At 41.5% G+C, this 17,338-nt stretch overlaps 1 protein-coding gene across 2 annotated transcripts in view; it reads left to right on the top strand.

The window, feature by feature from the left end:
- The window catches only part of SHISA9 (shisa family member 9), a 350,588-nt gene that overhangs the window by 125,349 nt on the left and 207,901 nt on the right, over positions 1-17,338 (top strand). The window lies entirely within an intron of this gene.

Raw genomic sequence — 17,338 nt, 5'->3', positions numbered from 1 at the left:
TATTAAACAATTTCAAGTACTTTTTTTAAAGTGGGGAAAAAGCCTGCAGGATTTTTCTTCATGTTTCATCCAGTGTGTTGCAGTTAGTTTCCATAGATACAGTATGTGTTGGTTTCCTAGGAAGCTGCTGTAGGATAGCATTTGATTGGCTGTGTTGTCACATTGATTGTCAGAATTGTGGGCAGAGTTTTGAGTGGTAGATGTGTGCAGGTGATGCACACAATAACCTAATGCCTTATCAGCTAAGTGATTTACAGTATTTCTAACATACAAAAGCTTCATTGAAAATTAGGTGGGTTCTTCTATTGAAATGAGTTATATCCCAGTGGGTTAATTTACTCTGAGTGACAAAAAGGCTCTGATTACTGTGAGGCAGTATGAAGAGGTGAGTTGAATTGAAGTGTTGTAATGATTTTATTTTGTACCAAAGTTGGGGTTTTGTGTCAAGGTTTTTTCCTATTTCTGTAGTGTTAACTGAATATGAGGGCTGTAGTGCAACATTCCTGCCTTATGGATGATAAGGCAGAATTGCAGCAATCAGGAAAGAGATTATTGAAAGACATTGGAACTTCAGAACACATTAAAGTCTGGGTTGTATCAGAGCACATAGCACTTTTCTAACAGACTGTACTGGCAGGGACAATTCTGAGATATACTCTTCCTTATTCATGGAATGATATCTCTGAACTAATCTGTAAGGCTGTAACTCTCTCCTCCTTGAAGCCTACAATAAATATGACACCCAATGATGATTTGGCAGGGACAGCCAATTTCATCTAGTTATTAAACATTTGGTACCTTCAAAAAAAATCTTCGTATTATGCATGTATTTTTTCCTATTCCATTCATATGTGCTCTCCCCACACACCCTTTTATTTATCATTCCCATATGGTTACATATTTTCCTCAGATTAGATTGTAAAGTTTTTGGGAAGGCATTGTCCCTTACTATGGCTACATCTAGACTGCAAGCCTCTTTCGAAAAAGAGCATCTAGACTACAACCAGAACTTTCGAAAAAGCAAGCCACTTTTTCGAAAGAGAGCATCCAGGCAGTCTGGATGCCCTCTTTCGAAAAAGCACAGTTTGCATTACATAGCGCCTTTTTTCGAAAGAGCACTTTCGAAAAAAGGCGTTCTTCCTCGTAAAATGAGGTTTTCTGTGGTCAAAAAAACTGCTGCAGTCTTTCAATTTACTTTTGAAATTATGTGGCAGCAGTCTAGACGCAGGGGAAGTTTTTTTTTTAAAAGACCACTTTCTTTAAAAAAAAACTGTAGTCTAGACATAGCTTATGTGTTTTATAGAACCTAGTGTCATAGAGCTTTCCTATAGACTATGGTCGCTGGATGCTACCACAAAACTTTTATTACTAAAACTAACAACAAAGAATAACTCCTTCAGAGTTCTGGAAACTAGAACTTTGACCAAAGAGGAAGATCTACCACAAAGAAAAGATGGTTTCTAAAATGTTTTGATCAGTCAGCATGTTTCTCAAGTGTTATTTTTGAGAAGATAATAGTGATTTAGGGAAGGGTATATTTCAACTTCCTGCACCAGCTAAGCCCATTGCAATAGAAGTGGAGAATCAGCACTGGTTAAGAGCAATCAATGTTATCACTAATCCATCATTCTGCTTAATCTTGTGCTGGGGTGAAATGGGGAGAAAATTTAACATTTGCCAGGAGCTACAAAGAAATTTGCTTCCCCCAGCCAACTTGACATAGCTGCTCCTCATAAAACACCATCCAACTTATTGTGCTTCTCTGGTTCACTAGTACTCTGCATGATTCACATTATGGCCACTTTCTACCACTGCAACATCCTCTCCTGGTTGAATTACTTTTGAGATCTTCTGCCAAATCTTGTTCTTATTAGTAGTATAAATTAGGTGCTAGATACTTTTCAAACACCTAAACAGGGGAGACTTCGCTCCAAGGACCTCTTAATCTAAGGACAGATTAAGCTAGTGGAAGCGGAACCCACAATAGGCAATTTATTACAATTTGAGATTTATTTTATCTAATCTCTAACTATGTTAAAATTAATTTCAGAGCATTAGAGCTTTTAGCACTACTATTTGATTTTTGTTCCTCATGTCAGTGCTTTGTCTCTCACTTGGGCTCTGGCGTAAGAGGTATAGTTAATAGGGCGATATTGCAGAACTATTTTAGGTGGTATGACCTTGTCTCGATCTCTTGCATTGCCTTTGGCAGTCAACAGTGGAATAAATACATACATCTGACTCAGTATGGTAACTGTGAGCTAGTATACCGGCCTCGTTCCCTGTCTATCATAGTTTTTTCTAGGGCACCACAGCATTATGAATGCCAAAAACTGTCCCTGACAGGAGCCGAACACACACAGGCAGAGTCTCTGCAGGACTTTCTAACTTTTGGCATCAGAGTGGTAGCTCTGAGTAAGAAGGGATAGATTTCCTTGGATAAAATAATACTTTTGCACCTTAAGCCCACATTCTTGCTGACTTTGAACCCACACTTCTTTGGTGTTTGGGAAAATCTGATGGCTAATTTTTATTCTTCAATTCCCCCTTACACTTTTGAAAATGAAGATGTGTTTTCAATGTCAAGCTCTAAGAAGAGTTAGTGGGTTTATTGTTAGTTTTATTTCCAGTGGTGTTTTGTTTTATTTACACCTTAAAAGTTCAGATTACATTGCTGTAACAACGTGGCATTGACAAATAGATTTCTTAGTCCCTCATAATTACTTCATAGTTACAGTACTGTGAAATATGACCTTTTCTTGGTTAGTGTGTCAGGATTTTTGTATAAAAAATGTGCATATAAGTATCTTTGTGTAACCTACATTTTCAAGGTTGGGATTATTGCAAAGCTATGGGGGGGGGGGGGGGAAGAAAAAAATATAGATTTTTTCAGAGTGTCAACATATATTTCCTGATAATAGTTCCTATTTCAGCATTGGTTGGTTTTATCCAAAATGGGTAAACATGAATGCTGTGTCACTTACGGTCTTCATGAGATAAGGTACACAGAATACTTCTGTCATATCTACTGAAACACATTGGAACATGGCCTTCCTATTCCTAAACATCTCCTGAAATGGCCTGATTCCAAGTGTGGGTCCTGATTCAAAGTCTACTGAAGTCATTGGGATTTATTCTCTTTAAGAAAAATCAGAAACAGGGCAGAAAAATTCCTGCTGCACGAACTAGCCATAAGACCTCATATAATTTTTAAACAGTAAAATAATTTTCAGTGAGATTCAAAACATATCTTTTGAAATAAACATGAGTAACTGTAACTACAAAAGTTGTCAGACAGGAAGTACAACCCAGGCTATGTCTATATACTGATCTATCGGAAAAAGGTACGCAATTTGCATACCTTTTTCCGATAGTTTTTTCGGAAGAGGCTTTTCCGAAATTTGGCCCATTTACACTGGGCCAAATTTCAGAAAAAGTCTCCTCTTTCGGAAGAGCCCTTCTTCCTCATTCAAGGAAAAAAAGTGGAAGAGCAGATGCATCCCCTGGACGCGGTGGAGTTTTTCCGGGATTTCTCTAGTATCCTGGAAAACCCCCATAGTGTAGATATAACCCCAGGCAGAAAATGTGGCGCATGATTATTTGTCATGACTTGTCCTTTAGAGGCTATTCCACAGAATGCCAGCTGGTGACACTCAAGTTTGATAGATGATGAAAGGAAATTCAGAAGGTACAACTTTAAAAGCATTAATTTTAAATGTCACCCACACTGATATTTTTGGTACTCAAATATATTGAAATCGCTTATTTTTGTAAAGATTTCAGTACTTAATCTGCTCTCATGAAGGAAATAATATAAATATTTCACCATTATACCAAATAATGTGGAAAACGAAAGCAAACACAGTGATATTGCTTGATAAATGTTTGACCCATTTCAACTAATCTTCACAATTAAAAATGTTTTAATCAAATGTTCCCTTTTTTTAAACCTGGGTTGGTATTAAAAAAAAAATTTAAGGATGGGAGAAAAAATCTTCCACTATACTTATCATCCATCTAGGTCTCTAGAATATGAACAACTGAGCTACATATACTAAATTCTCCAACCCCACATCTGCAAGGCAAAGCCACTGTTCAGATAGAAATTTTCATGGAAATATTCCATTTCCCAGCAGCCTGCTTGGCCAGCATAATGAAAATCAATATGAAACAACTATACTCTTTAAAATATATACATCATTCACCAGTTCTGATCTTTTCATTATCATTGATATACTGTCTAATAAAGTGAACCAATACTTTCTTCAGTGGGACACTGATCGCCGCATTTTGTTCTCAGTAATAACATCTATAATCACCTTCAAATTCTATATCCTGAAACTTTAAAGTGTAGTGCACTTTATAAAAAATGGTGCCAGTTGCTATATTCTTCTATAATGGACACTCTATGACTATAATCCTACATAATGGGTACTTGTTGATGAGCTATCATTTCATAAATTCAAGCTAGTCAGCCCATTAAACAAAAAATGAGAAAATCTTTGGGGTTTGTTTATCTTTTTAAATTTTCTTTTTTTTTCAATTCATTTAAGCACAGTATAAACACTGAAGATTTCATAAGCACTGAGGAGCTTGGGTTTGTTGCAGTAAGAGACTGGAAGTCAAGGAGAGCATCAGAAAGAATGGCAAAATAAACTAGGGAGGAAAGGAAGATAAAGTTATTAATCTAAATCTTTTTAAAGAAAAAAATTAAAAAGCCTCAAGTTAAATGATTTACAGGGTACAATTAATAGCACTCAATTTATTATAAAAATAACTTTAAAGGAATGATGCTTTAATGACAGTCATATCACATGATAAGCAATACAGTTCTTACACAAGACCCACTGTCTCCTGTCAAAGTTTATTCTAGATGACAGGTGGATTTGCTTAAGATAAATGAGGCCATAGGCCAACATCAGAAATCTTTTAATTACTTAGGGCCAAATCCAACTTCTGCATGCAAAGCCTAAAGGAAATATTCTTGATTCTGTCCTCTCGCCACTTTGCAGCACTCAACTGGGGAATGGAACACCTCTATAAATAAATGGTAGCTGTTGAGGGTCTTGAGTGAAACAGTGGACACAGGTCACAATTCTACTGTATTTCTGGGTAATGCATAAATGTATAGGTTGCTGCATCCCTGACATTCCCACTTCCCATCCTACCTTCCACATCCTACCATCCACATCCCCAGCAACCACACAATGAACATGCTAATTGTTCTCATCAGCCTCTTGTAACTTGAACAATCTATTCACTGTCTTTTCTTCTTTTTTCTCTTTTTCTCTACCCTCTTTCCTCCCCCTTCCCTTATTTATTCTTGGATCTGGACTTTTAATACTCCAGTCATCTGAAGAAGTGGGTTTTGCCCATGAAAGCTCATGATACCATCTATCTGTTTTGTTAGTCTTTAAGGTGCTACTAGACTATTTGTTGTTTTTTAAGTTTTTCCAGTTACAGACTAACTTGGCTACCCCTCTGAAACTCTTGAACATAGCAACACCATCCTTTGTACCTAATAGAGTATTATATACATTGATCATGAAATTCTCACCTCTACTGCAGATTGTTGGAGCCCTAAAAGCCCCAGTTCTGGCTGAGGTACCTTCCTTTTGGGCAGATAGTTTTGAGATGGCCATAAGGCTGTGCTTAAAGACCCCCTTGTAAACACGTTGGGATAGAGCTGTGAAATGCTGTTGAGATTTTGGGCAGTATTGTGGCCCTTAGTGCAGCCTTGGGAGGCTGCCACAACTTAGAAAAGAAAACATGGGTAGTAATTTTCAGCATGCATGTGTAACCGTCCCTCAGTTGACCCCAGCACAGGCAGAGGCAAGTTTGTAATAGCAGCACATTGTATTTGCATCTTCAACAGAGTGCTGAATTAAAAGTGGCCGTGACATAAAGTGACTCCCTTTCTGATCAATCATAGTGGGGCTCTACCACTAGAGAATTCTAAAACACAAGCTGTGCAACAGATATATCTGCTAATTGACACCTGCACGAAAATAGTGGAAAGAATGTGCCCTTCTCATGAAACGGAGAGGATTTTTCTGTTTCACAAGAAGGTCTTCAAATATTTGAGCTTTGTAGCCCTTGGGAGTGTTTAGAGTGTTGGAGCACCATGGCATATTCCACCCAACTTCTCAACTACCCTCAAATGCCACAGAATATTTGGGCCCCATTCCATTTCACCACTCCCTAAAAACTCCTAAATTCCATGAAACTGCGGGCTCCAGCATTTCATGTGACATTCTCCCACATGTTCTCAAGTGCCACAGGGTCATTAATAGATAATCTTCCATCCTATAACTCCTCAAACACTATTTGTCCCCTTAGAGGCCCTCACAGTGCTGTTATCCTCTTTGTCATTCTTCTTTCAGAGCTGGAAAAATAACTTTACTGGCTCCACTAGGTAGTTCTTCATCTCTGGACAGCTGAACATGTAGACATATTCCTCTGATGCATGTTTTAGACATTCTGAACTTGTCTTGACATAACAACTGGAATAGGGTGATGGGGAAATATAATTAGATCCAGTTCCTTCACATACAACTTTCTACAACCTTTCATCCTACCAGCAGCAGTACAGGAGATGGAGAAGAGGGATAACTAAGATACGCACAATCAAACTCACTTCTCTTTTAAAAAACAAAAACAAAAAAACCCTGGTTGTTGGATGACTCTCTATATCAAGGAAAAGGAACACACAATTAGAAAACAACTGAAACATGTTTCCAGAGGAAAAATGGTTGCTCTATCTGAAAGAATCAGTAGTTTCTTCTTAGAATTAGGCAGAAAGAGTGTAATGTTCCGGTACCAGGATGATGCAGAGCATTAGTACCTCAACATATAGTTCAGAACAGATGGAAATCTGACAGACACAGAGAGGCTGCCTGGACTACAGTTTTGTTGAGATGCAGTCACATCAGCAGTATGATGTGTCACCATTTAGAACAGGAGCAGATATGACAGGCAAACCAGTCCTCACAGTTTGATCTTTAGGATGATCAAAAGGATAGCAATCAACACCCAGGGTACACCTAGACCCCAGGCTTCTTTTAAAGATGCTTTTTCGGAAGAGATCTTTCAGAGAAGGTGTTCCTCCTCAGGGAATGAAGTTTACCAATGTTGGAAAAAGCCCTGTGTTCTTTCGATTTTCTTTCGAAAGAATGCAATAGCAGTGTGGATGCAAGTGAAGTTTTTTTGGGAAAATGGCAATTTTTCTGAAAAAATCCTGCAGTCTAGATGCACCCCTAGATTAGTGAAATCTGGCAACACCGAGATCTTCGTGGGTTGGCTTCTATGTGTTCGCATGCATCTTATTGACTTAATTTATATTTTTTCTCACACAAGTATAAGGGTTTTTTGTGTGTCTTTTATAAAAAGTCAGCATCAAGCCTATAAATGACAAAAATTAGCATTTAATTCTCCAAGAAATGATGTCCCTAATACTTGTGTATCTTAGAGGCAAATTGGTGCTAAATATACTCATTCTTACAACACTTCCTATTTTTCAATTAAACATTATACAAACTACAAAAATCTGCATTTAATTATTTTAATAGATCTTGTTTACAGATGACTAGGCAAAAATCATTGAAAACTAATTCACTTTGCTCTGTCTGCAGCACAGATAAAAAGAGAATTAGTATATTCTTACTATTGTCTGGAAAGCAAAGCATAAAACTTAATTGAACATAATCATAATATGATAGTATGTTTTTTCTATTATTACAATATGATACTTTTAAGTTTGGAGAAATAATTGCATATACTGGAAAAAACTTGTTGTTCCCTTTATTGCGAAAAACAATAGTATAATACCTTTGGCATATTTTAGTTTTGCTTAGAAGATTCGTGTTTTAAACAGCTCATGTAGATGGTATTGTGAGCTTTCGTGGGCACAACCCACTTCTTCAGATGAAAGAAGCAGAGAATCCCTTCTCAGCAACCCCATTCATCTTCCACCCATGATCATGCTACAAGAGGTCAGCTAGAAAATTCTACATTTTTTTGATGGCATAGACAATACACCTCCCTTGAGAAGTAGTAATTAGGTCAATGGAAGAATTCTTCTGATGACCCAATGCTGTCTATAGCAGAGTTTTGGTTGGAATAGCTATGTGTCTCGGGGATGTGGATTTTTTGCATGCCTGAGAGATGAAGTTATATCATTACAAATTCCTAGTGTAGAGTAGACCAGGCCAAAGTCTCTGACCTTCAGAGAATCACAAATCCTTTCTGTGTAGACTTAGCCAGTGAGAGCTCCTGCAGCTCTGCTCAAGAGCTCAGAGTATACATCAGTTTACCTCTATTGTCTGCCTGTCATTGGCTACTTTGTGTGTCCCTCTTTTGAAGCTCTTCCTCCAGCCTGTGCATTCTTTGAAGGTGTGATATGGTATACCTATGTGGCCCCAGAATAACTATTTAACTCTTCTTTTTCAGTGTGGGACTTCTACCTCCCATGACAAAGGGAAGAAGCATTAGATTATATTCTCATTACAAAATACAGAAACAACAAGGAATCCTTTGGCACCTTAAAGACTTGACTTAGATCTATTTTGGCATAATCTTTTGTGGGTAAAAAACATTTTCCAGATGAAATCAAATACAAAGACTATTTTATTTTCAACTTGAACGTTATAGTATTTCATCTTTGGACACAATGTTTCTACATAATTTGCACAGACACAAGCATATGAATTAATATACAAACAAAAAACATTTTAGGCTCAAATCAACAGTTATCCAGTCCTTTTAATGAGTATATTTGTAACATGTGAAGAACAAAGCAAGAAAAAAACAAATTCCTTGGGGTTTTATTCATCACAACTTCCTTCTTGATGTTCAAATTGATAATTACTGAAGAACACTAGAGAGTATAAAAGTCTAAAAAACTGTAAGCAGCCATCTGGAAAATAGGCACGTCCTGTTCAAATGAACAAACTACCTATGCATTAAAAATCAATGCAAAATAAATTTCTAGTATCAATTAGATCTGTCCAAAAGCAAGGTTACTTGTCCAGTTACTATTCATTAAAGGAATACCTTCCAACTCAATCTGTCTTTTGGCACTAACGCTTCATGCTTGTTCACTTCATTCAGTAAGGAAGACCTCAAGAGTAAGTCATAGGCATTTCAGTCACATACACACTCTCACAGATCGTAGTGCATACATTCAGAAGATGGAATCTTTCAATTACTGTCTCTTGATTTCTGATTTGCTCATTGTCCTAGTTCTATCTGAAGTGAACCCTACTATCAGAGTTTTTGGTATATCATAACCACCACTGTTTAATAAAAAGTTATAAATCCAATAAGTTATCCCCAACATTCTCCAAAAACTTCCTGGATTGTCTGCGTACTGCCGTATTGGTCTCCCAACAGATATCAGGGGGTATGTCTACACTACAAAGTTAATTCGAACTAACGGACGTTAGTTTGAATTAACTTTCATAGGCGCTACACTAGCGCTCTGCTAGTTCGAACTTAATTCGAACTAGCGGAGCGCTTAGTTCGAACTAGGAAAACCTCATTCTACGATGACTAAGCCTAGTTCGAACTTACTAGTTCGAATTAAGGGGTGTGTAGCACCTTAATTCGAACTAGTGGGAGGCTAGCCCTCCCCAGGTTTCCCTGGTGGCCACTCTGGCCAACACCACCATACTAGTAGGGAAACTAGTATGCCACCCCTCCCAGCCACGGACCCCTTAAAGGGGCACGGGCTGGCTATGGTGCCCGTGCCAGGTGCAAGCCTGCCAGCACCCAGCTAGCAGACCCTGCACCTGGCACGGCTCGAGCCAGCCACCCGATGACCCCCAGCCCTCCCCCTCTTCCTGGGACCAGGCTGGCGGCTCCTGGGAGCTTGCCCGGGACCGCAAGAGGCGGGCACCCGCCTGGTCTAGTGCGGACATCGTGGACCTCATCCACGACCTCCGTACTAGGCACAGGAAAGCGGCCGTCTAGGGCAGGAGAGCTGCCAGCCTGGCCACCCAGGAGCAGGTGTGCATGAAAATCAAGGTGGTCCACTGAGATCCCCGACCCTGAGCCCTGAGCTTACAATGGCCGTCCTGGGTCAGACCAAAGGTCCATCTAGCCCAGTAGCCTGTCTGCCGACAGCGGCCAATCCTAAGGACCCTGGAAGGGATGGACCGAAGACAGTGACCAAGCCATTTGTCTCGTGCCATCCCTCTCCAGCTTTCCACAAACTTTGGGCAGGGACACCACTCCTACCCCCTGGCTAATACCACTCCATGGACCCAACCTCCATGACTTGATCTAACTTCTCTTTAAACTCTGTTCTAGTTGTAGCCTTCACAGCCTCCTGCAGCAAGGAGTTCCACAGGTTGACTCTTTGCTTTGTGAAGAACAGCTTTCTGTTACTAGTTTGAAGCCTGCTACCCATTCCTTTCCTTTGGTGTCCTCTAGTCCTTCTATTATGGGAACTAATGAAGAACTTTTCTTGATGCACCCTCTCCACCCCACTCATGCTTTTATAGACCTCGATCCTATCCCCACTCAGTCTCCTCTTTTCTAAACTGAAAAGTCCCAGTCTCTTTAGCCTCTCTTCATATGGGACCTGTTCCAAACCTCTGATCATTTTAGTTGCCCTCCTCTCTCCCACCCTTTCTCTTCCCCTCTCCCACCTCCTTTTCCCAGTTTCCCCGAGTTTTGTTCTATTTTTGAGCACACGTTTTCTTTATTTTGTACATCAGGAAGGGGGACTAGGGAAGGGTAAGTGGAAGGAGGTGAGGGAGGAATGGGGTATGAGCCCCCGATGGGGAGGACTGGGCTGGCTCTGCAGGCTTCTGGGGGTGGAAGCTCTTCTGCAGCCCCCAATTGCCCCCTCTCCCCAGATGGCAGCCTGCGGCAAGTGCAGCCGGTCTGATGGCCGAGTGCTGTGATGTGCCCAGTGTGGGCACTCAGGACACTCCATGCCAGGACTCCTTAGCAAGCGGGGCACCCCTGAGAACTGTCTGTCCGGGGTGGGGGTCGGGACCCTTTAAGCACAGCCCTCGGCTAGCCTGAGGCAGCAGCTCCACGCTCTAAGTCCTCATCTGATGCCCTGCCAGCACTGCTTCCAGCCATCCTTAACCCCAGTTCAGGGTCCACTTAATGTGGACATGCTAGTTCAAATTAGCAAAACGCTAATTCGAACTAGTTTTTTAGTCTGGATCTATTAGTTCGAATTTGCTTAGTTCGAATTAACTAATTCAAACTAAGTTAGTTCGAATTACCGCTGTAGTGTAGACATACCCAGGGTGGTTAAAGTCCCCCATGAGAATCAGGGCCTGAGATCTGGAAATTTCTCTCAGTTGTCCGAAGAAAGCCTTATCTACCTCATCCACCTGATCCGGCGGTCTATAGCAGACACCAACCACAACATCACTGCTGTTGCTTACACTTCTAAACTTGACCCATAGACTCTCAACAGGCTTTTTTCCCTCTATATACTGGAGTTGTGAGCAATCATAGTGCTCTGTTACATACAGTGCAACTCCACCTCCTTTTCTCCCCTGCCTGTTCTTCCTGAACAGTTTATACCCTTCCATGACAGTGCTCCAGTCATGAGAGTCATCCCACCAAGTCTCTGTTATCCCAATCAAATAGTAATTCTTGGACTGGGCCAGGACCTCCAATTCTTCCTGTTTGTTACCCAGGCTTCTTGCATTGGTGTACAAATACCTTAGATAACCAGTTGATCACCTTACCCTCTCCATTCGGATCTGGGGTCCTCCGTTGTTGCTCATTCCTCTTTGCATTTCTTCCTGGTATCCGACTTCCCCACTCCCCTCAGGGTTTTGGTCACCCTCCCTCAATGAACCTAGTTTAAAGCCCTCCTCACTAGGTTTGCAAGCTTGCCCACAAAGATGCTCCTTCAGATGTTCACATCCTGAATTCGAGCTCCCGGTAAGCAGCACACCTCTCGAGATTCCAGGTCCGGATGGCAGATGGATGGCTCAGTCCCTCTTAGGAAGGAGTTCCTGACCACCACCCGACTTCTTCTTTTGGGGGTGGTGGTTGTGGTACCACCATTCCTAGGACTATGCATCCCATGCCTTCCTGTAGAAGTGGTTCCCTTCCAATGTCTTCCTTGTGAGGTTCCTTCCAAAGCATTCATCATCGCAGATCCTGTGGAGAGAGCCTGAAAGCAATTACTTACCTCTGTAGGATTGGGGGATTCCTCTGCTGGCCTTTTTTTCCTTCTAGAAGTTACATGCTGCCAGTTCTCTTCCTCATCCTGTACTACCCTCTCTGGATCTTCCGCCTGCCTTGATTGCAAGATTAAACGCTGCCTTCTATCGAGAAAATCTTCATCCTCTCTGATCAAGCGGAGGGTTGATACTGGGGCCTCCAGTCCTCTGATTTTTTCCTCCAAAATGGTGACCAGCTTGCACTTAGTGCAGATGAAATCCCTTCTTTCTTCCCAGAGGAAGACAAACATGGCACATGTTGTGCAGGTAACAACAGCAGACCTATCACTATCCCTACTTGCTATCCTGGAGTACTCCCTCTCTAAACTCCCTGTTTACAATCTCCTGTTCTTGTAGAAGCACATCAGTTAAGGGGTTTATGGGATTGTGTGTAGGTATGTTGTGCTTTAAAATGTACAATAAATGTGTCTCCTTAATTACCATATTATTATTATTACATTATATATGCAGTAAATAAAGTATGCAAAAGCTTTCTGATTTTTCTGTTTTTCTTAAGGATTGACATAGTTCTTCCTTTGACTCCTGAAGTCTGAACTGTGTTCTTTAGATCAGAAGGCTGTGGACCTTTTCATTGTTCACCACTAGGAGACTGGATTTGCATTCAAATAAAGCGGAGAGAGAAGAAATGGCATTTAGTTAAAATAATGCATGCATGGAGTCATTGAGAATGAATGCTGATGATTTTTTGAAAATATTCAGCTATAGAGAATTTCAAGCATGGTGGCAGAAATCCAGCTTGATCAAACGCTTAACTTTAAGCATGTGAATCATTCTATTGGGATTACTAATTCTAACACTAATTGGAATGACTCACGTTAAAAATTAAGCATGTGATCACAGACTTGGCTGGACTAGGGCTATTATTTCCTGCATTCAAAGAGCCCAGTTTGAAGTCAGTGGAAATTTTTCTGCTAACTTCAAAGGGTCTTTGATTGGTGCTAGAATACCTGGTTATAACTCCTCCTGGGTTGAGGTAGATATTTGGAGGGGAGCTAGACTGAGCAAGAACCAAATGGAAGCTCCTGCTTAATATGTTTAGAACTTTTTTTAAAAAGAAAAGTTTCTTTCACAGGACATTAGATGAAACTCTGCCAGAAGTGTTTTCTGTCTAAGGAACAGTGTAGTGCAAGGGTGGCCAACCTGTGGCTCCAAAGCCACATGTGGCTCTTCAGAAGTTAATATGCGACTCCTTGCATAGGTACTAAATCCAGGGCTGGAGCTACAGGTGCCAACTTTTCACTGGGCCAGATGATGCTCACTGTTCAACCCCCAGCTCTGCTCTAGGTCCTTTCCCCCCAGGATCCTGCCACTTTCTACCCTCTCCACTGAGCCTGCCACACCCATGCTTCCTCCCTCCAGTGTCTCCCACTGAGAAAGAGCTGATCACAGTGGGCAGGAGAAAAGGAGAAGGAGGCACTGACAGGTGGGGCTGCAGAGGGCGGGATGTGCTGAGAGTAGTGGTGGGGAGATGATCAGGGCTGGTGACTTAGGGGTGCGTCTAGACTGCAGGGTTGTTGGTTTTTTTTTTTGAAAAACGGCCATTTTTCCAATAAACTTCACTTACGTCCACACTGCTACTGCATTCTTTCAGAAGAAAATCAAAAGAACACAGGGGTTTTCCTGACATTGGTAAACCTCATTCAATGAGGAAGAACGCCTTTTCTGAAAAGGCATGCATGGAAGGGAAAGAGCGAGATTTTCGAAAGAAGAGGAAAAGGGAAAAAGCACAGGTGCCCTGGTGGCCACTCTGTCCATAGTAATCACAGCTGAAATGTGAGAGAGTGTCCATTCAGTGTGGATGCTATCTTTCAAAAAAGCAGATCGCTTTTTCAATGTGCTTTTGCTGTGTGGACACTCTCTTTGAAAATAAGTTTTTTCGGAAGATCTCTTCCAAAAAAGCTTCTTTTGAAAGAAGCTTGCAGGCTAGACGTACCCTGACTGTTGCTCTTTGGCAATGTGCATTGGAAAATTCTGGCTCCTCACATTTAGGTTGGCCACCCTTGGATTAACCCTAAACCAGATCTCTGTGCTTCCTTCTCCATTGTGGAAAATAAAAGTGCCAGAAATCACTGTTTAATTTACTAATAGAAGCAAGGATGGGAAATAATGACAAAAAAAATACAGGCTTTGGCTGAAAACCCCACATGTCAATAACAACCAGAACAAATTACAAATGTGACTGGAGAACACTGACGGGAATAATAGAAAATGAAATACTATACAGAAATTAGAGGCTGTGTCTACATTTGGACATTTCAGATCCATAGTTCATAACCAGAGCAGCCTTCTGCTCCCATCCCTTGCAACCTCCCCAGTAGTAGTGTAAACAAGCCATAGAGGTGGGTAGGTAGTAGTATGATGGTAAAATCACCTACACTGGTCTGATCCTTGTGTATGCTAGTTTCCACTGGAGGTATTACTGTCTTAAATGTGAACTACAGGTCTAAAAAATCCTAGCATTTTCAAGACCTAAAAGTGGTACATGTCCCTCCAGGGGAAGAGTAATTTAGAGTTGTTTTCTTGTATGGAAAATTTTCTATCCAAAATTCTGAATCTTGTTGTAAAAGAAGATCTTATATAGTTGGACAAAACCTAAATGCCTCCCTAAGAAAAAAAGCCCACAAAAACTTCCAAGGGGAGAGCACCCTTATCCCATCTCTTTCTGATCAGAGAGGGATAGTGAATGGTGCTATTGCACAAGCTATAAAAGAAATTGGAATTTAAAGGGACCAAATTATTAATTCCCCAGCTCTGTCTGTAGCCCCACAAGCTAAGGGGAAGAGACTCTGTGCTATTTTGAAAAACAAAAATTGGACAGAGGAACTCAAGTTCTATTTTCTATCTGGCAAAAAAAATTCAGTCACCATTTATGGTAGTCTGGAACATCAGCAGCCAGATTATTTGCCACTGTCAAAGCACTGGTGGAAACAAAAACTGTTATATATCAGAAACTAATGAGGATTGGAAGCAGGGATCACAATATATGATATTTAACCTCCCCTTTCTTCCTTCCTTACCATGACAATGTATTAGCCATGTACTTTGCAATGCTGCTTGTGTGCAGTGCATTCTTGGTACAGTGTTTTCTATTATGTTAGGTAGAAACTCGTTAAGTTAGCATAATGGGAAATTAGAACACTACCTTTTGCATGAGCGTCTGTTTAATCATCGCTCAGGTATTTTCCCTCTTCTTGTCTTCACCAAAAAATCAAGGAATCCTGAGACATAATATTTGGTTTCTTGCATGATGGTCCTGATTAACTAAAACATCCTGATTAATTTTAATGACAAGCTATAAACTTTTACAACAATACATTTTTCTTCTCTTCTTATTGTTATACTGGCTTTGTTTGATATTCTTTTAAAAAGACACATTAAAATGCTTTGGATATTACTAATAACCATGCTCTCTAATTTTAGTGTGTGTGTTCTACATAATGCTGACTGTATTTCTGGATGCCTGCTCAATCTGTGCAGATGGCTTTTTCATGATTTATTTATCCAATAAAATAACTTTCAAAATGATAAAACTCCTCTGTTCTGAAGGGGGTTCCTTTATTGCATGTTGAAGTTGGTGAACTAGCTCTTGGTTCCTATAAGAATCTGCAGAAACTCAGAGCTGAAAGGAGTTTGCCAAAGCTTGGGAGGGGTAGTAAGTCTACGTATTGGAGTGATGATTTGTAGGTCAGTAAGATACGGCTAGGTACCATGTATCCACAGAAAGTTTGGAGGGTGTATAGCACAGATAGAGAAGGAACTGGAATGCAACCTCATATAGAAATATTGGGCTGGAAGGGACCTCAAGTGGTCATCTAATCCATGTCTTGCACTGAGTCAGGATTAAGTATATTTAGACCTCCATGTCCTGCCTCTCTCTGATACAGGAAAACTAGAAAGGAAAATGCATCTATACCTAAAAAACAAACCAACAGTTAATTCTACTAAGAAGAGATCTCCACAAAGCCTTGCTAAACTTGATGGTAGTGCAGAAGCCTTGGATGCTGACCTGGGACAGAAAGGGGTGGTGACCTGGGGCAGGGAGTTGAGGTACGGGAAGAGGGTGGGGTGCCAGATGAGGTGCTTACTTAGGCAGCTCCCAGCCAGCAGCCCAGTGGGACCCTCAGGCAGGCTCCTTGTTTTTTGGCCAATGGGAGTTGCAGTAATTCTGCTGGCGGCAGGGACAGCAAACAAAATATTCTCCCCTGCAAGGGGCGCACAGTGCCTAGAGGCACACAGTCCCAGCAGTCGACCACTTTGGGGAGCCTGGGCCTGTGGCAGATCCAATGGCTTGGATAGCTTACCTACGCCTGGACTAGGGGCAGCTAGCTCTCAGCCCTGTTTGAACTGTATTGCACCTCCCCCAGCTATCCCTCGGTGCCACCAGGAGCAGACCGAATGGCTCTCCACTGGCAATTTAAAGGGCTGGAGTAGGGATGGTCAAAATCAAGCCCAGCCTCTGAATCCAGCCCACTAAACATTTCTATGCAGCCTGCCCAGCTGATTAACAGAGCCTGCACACTTACAGCTGGTAGTGTGTGTTCATGGCCCTTCCCCTCCCCTTTTTCTGTCCTGCAGCCCAGCTGCTTCCAGTATTCTCCTGCTAGCTGTGCAGAGCCCGAGGGGGAGGAAGTGAGAGGGGAGTGCTGAAGTCAGGGTGTCCTTCTGGCCCTGTATCCCGTCTCTGCAGAGCAGGGCTCAGGGAGAGGGGGATACACAGTTGGAGCTGCTCCAGTCTGAAGCATGAATGGTTAAGTGACTCAGGAGTGCAGAGCAGGGTGGGGGAGAGGGGAGACAACAGAGTGGAACAGATTTTCCGTAAAGAGACAGAGCATGGCGTCTCTCCCAGCTGCAGTCAGCACGCACACTCTCTGTGTCACTGCCCCACACCTCCAGTCTGTGCCACACTGTCTCTGTGCCATACGCATATAATCATCGTCACCTACACAGCCACACACACTCAATCTGTGTCACAAAGTTTGTCTCTCACTCTGCGTCTCTCTTTCACACATGCTGTCTCTCTGTAGCCCCTTCTGCCCAAGCCCCCTGTCGCCTTCTGGCACCACGACTACATACCAAATTTTGTTAAGTGGTCCCTCTGCAAAAATTATTTCCCACCCCTG

The sequence above is a fragment of the Pelodiscus sinensis genome, chromosome 15 (genome assembly GCF_052426305.1).
Source record: "Pelodiscus sinensis isolate ZL-2025 chromosome 15, ASM5242630v1, whole genome shotgun sequence".
NCBI classification, from domain to species: domain Eukaryota; kingdom Metazoa; phylum Chordata; order Testudines; family Trionychidae; genus Pelodiscus; species Pelodiscus sinensis.
The sequence above is the reverse complement of the archived record's forward strand: the minus strand, read 5'-3'. Positions and strand labels throughout refer to the sequence as shown.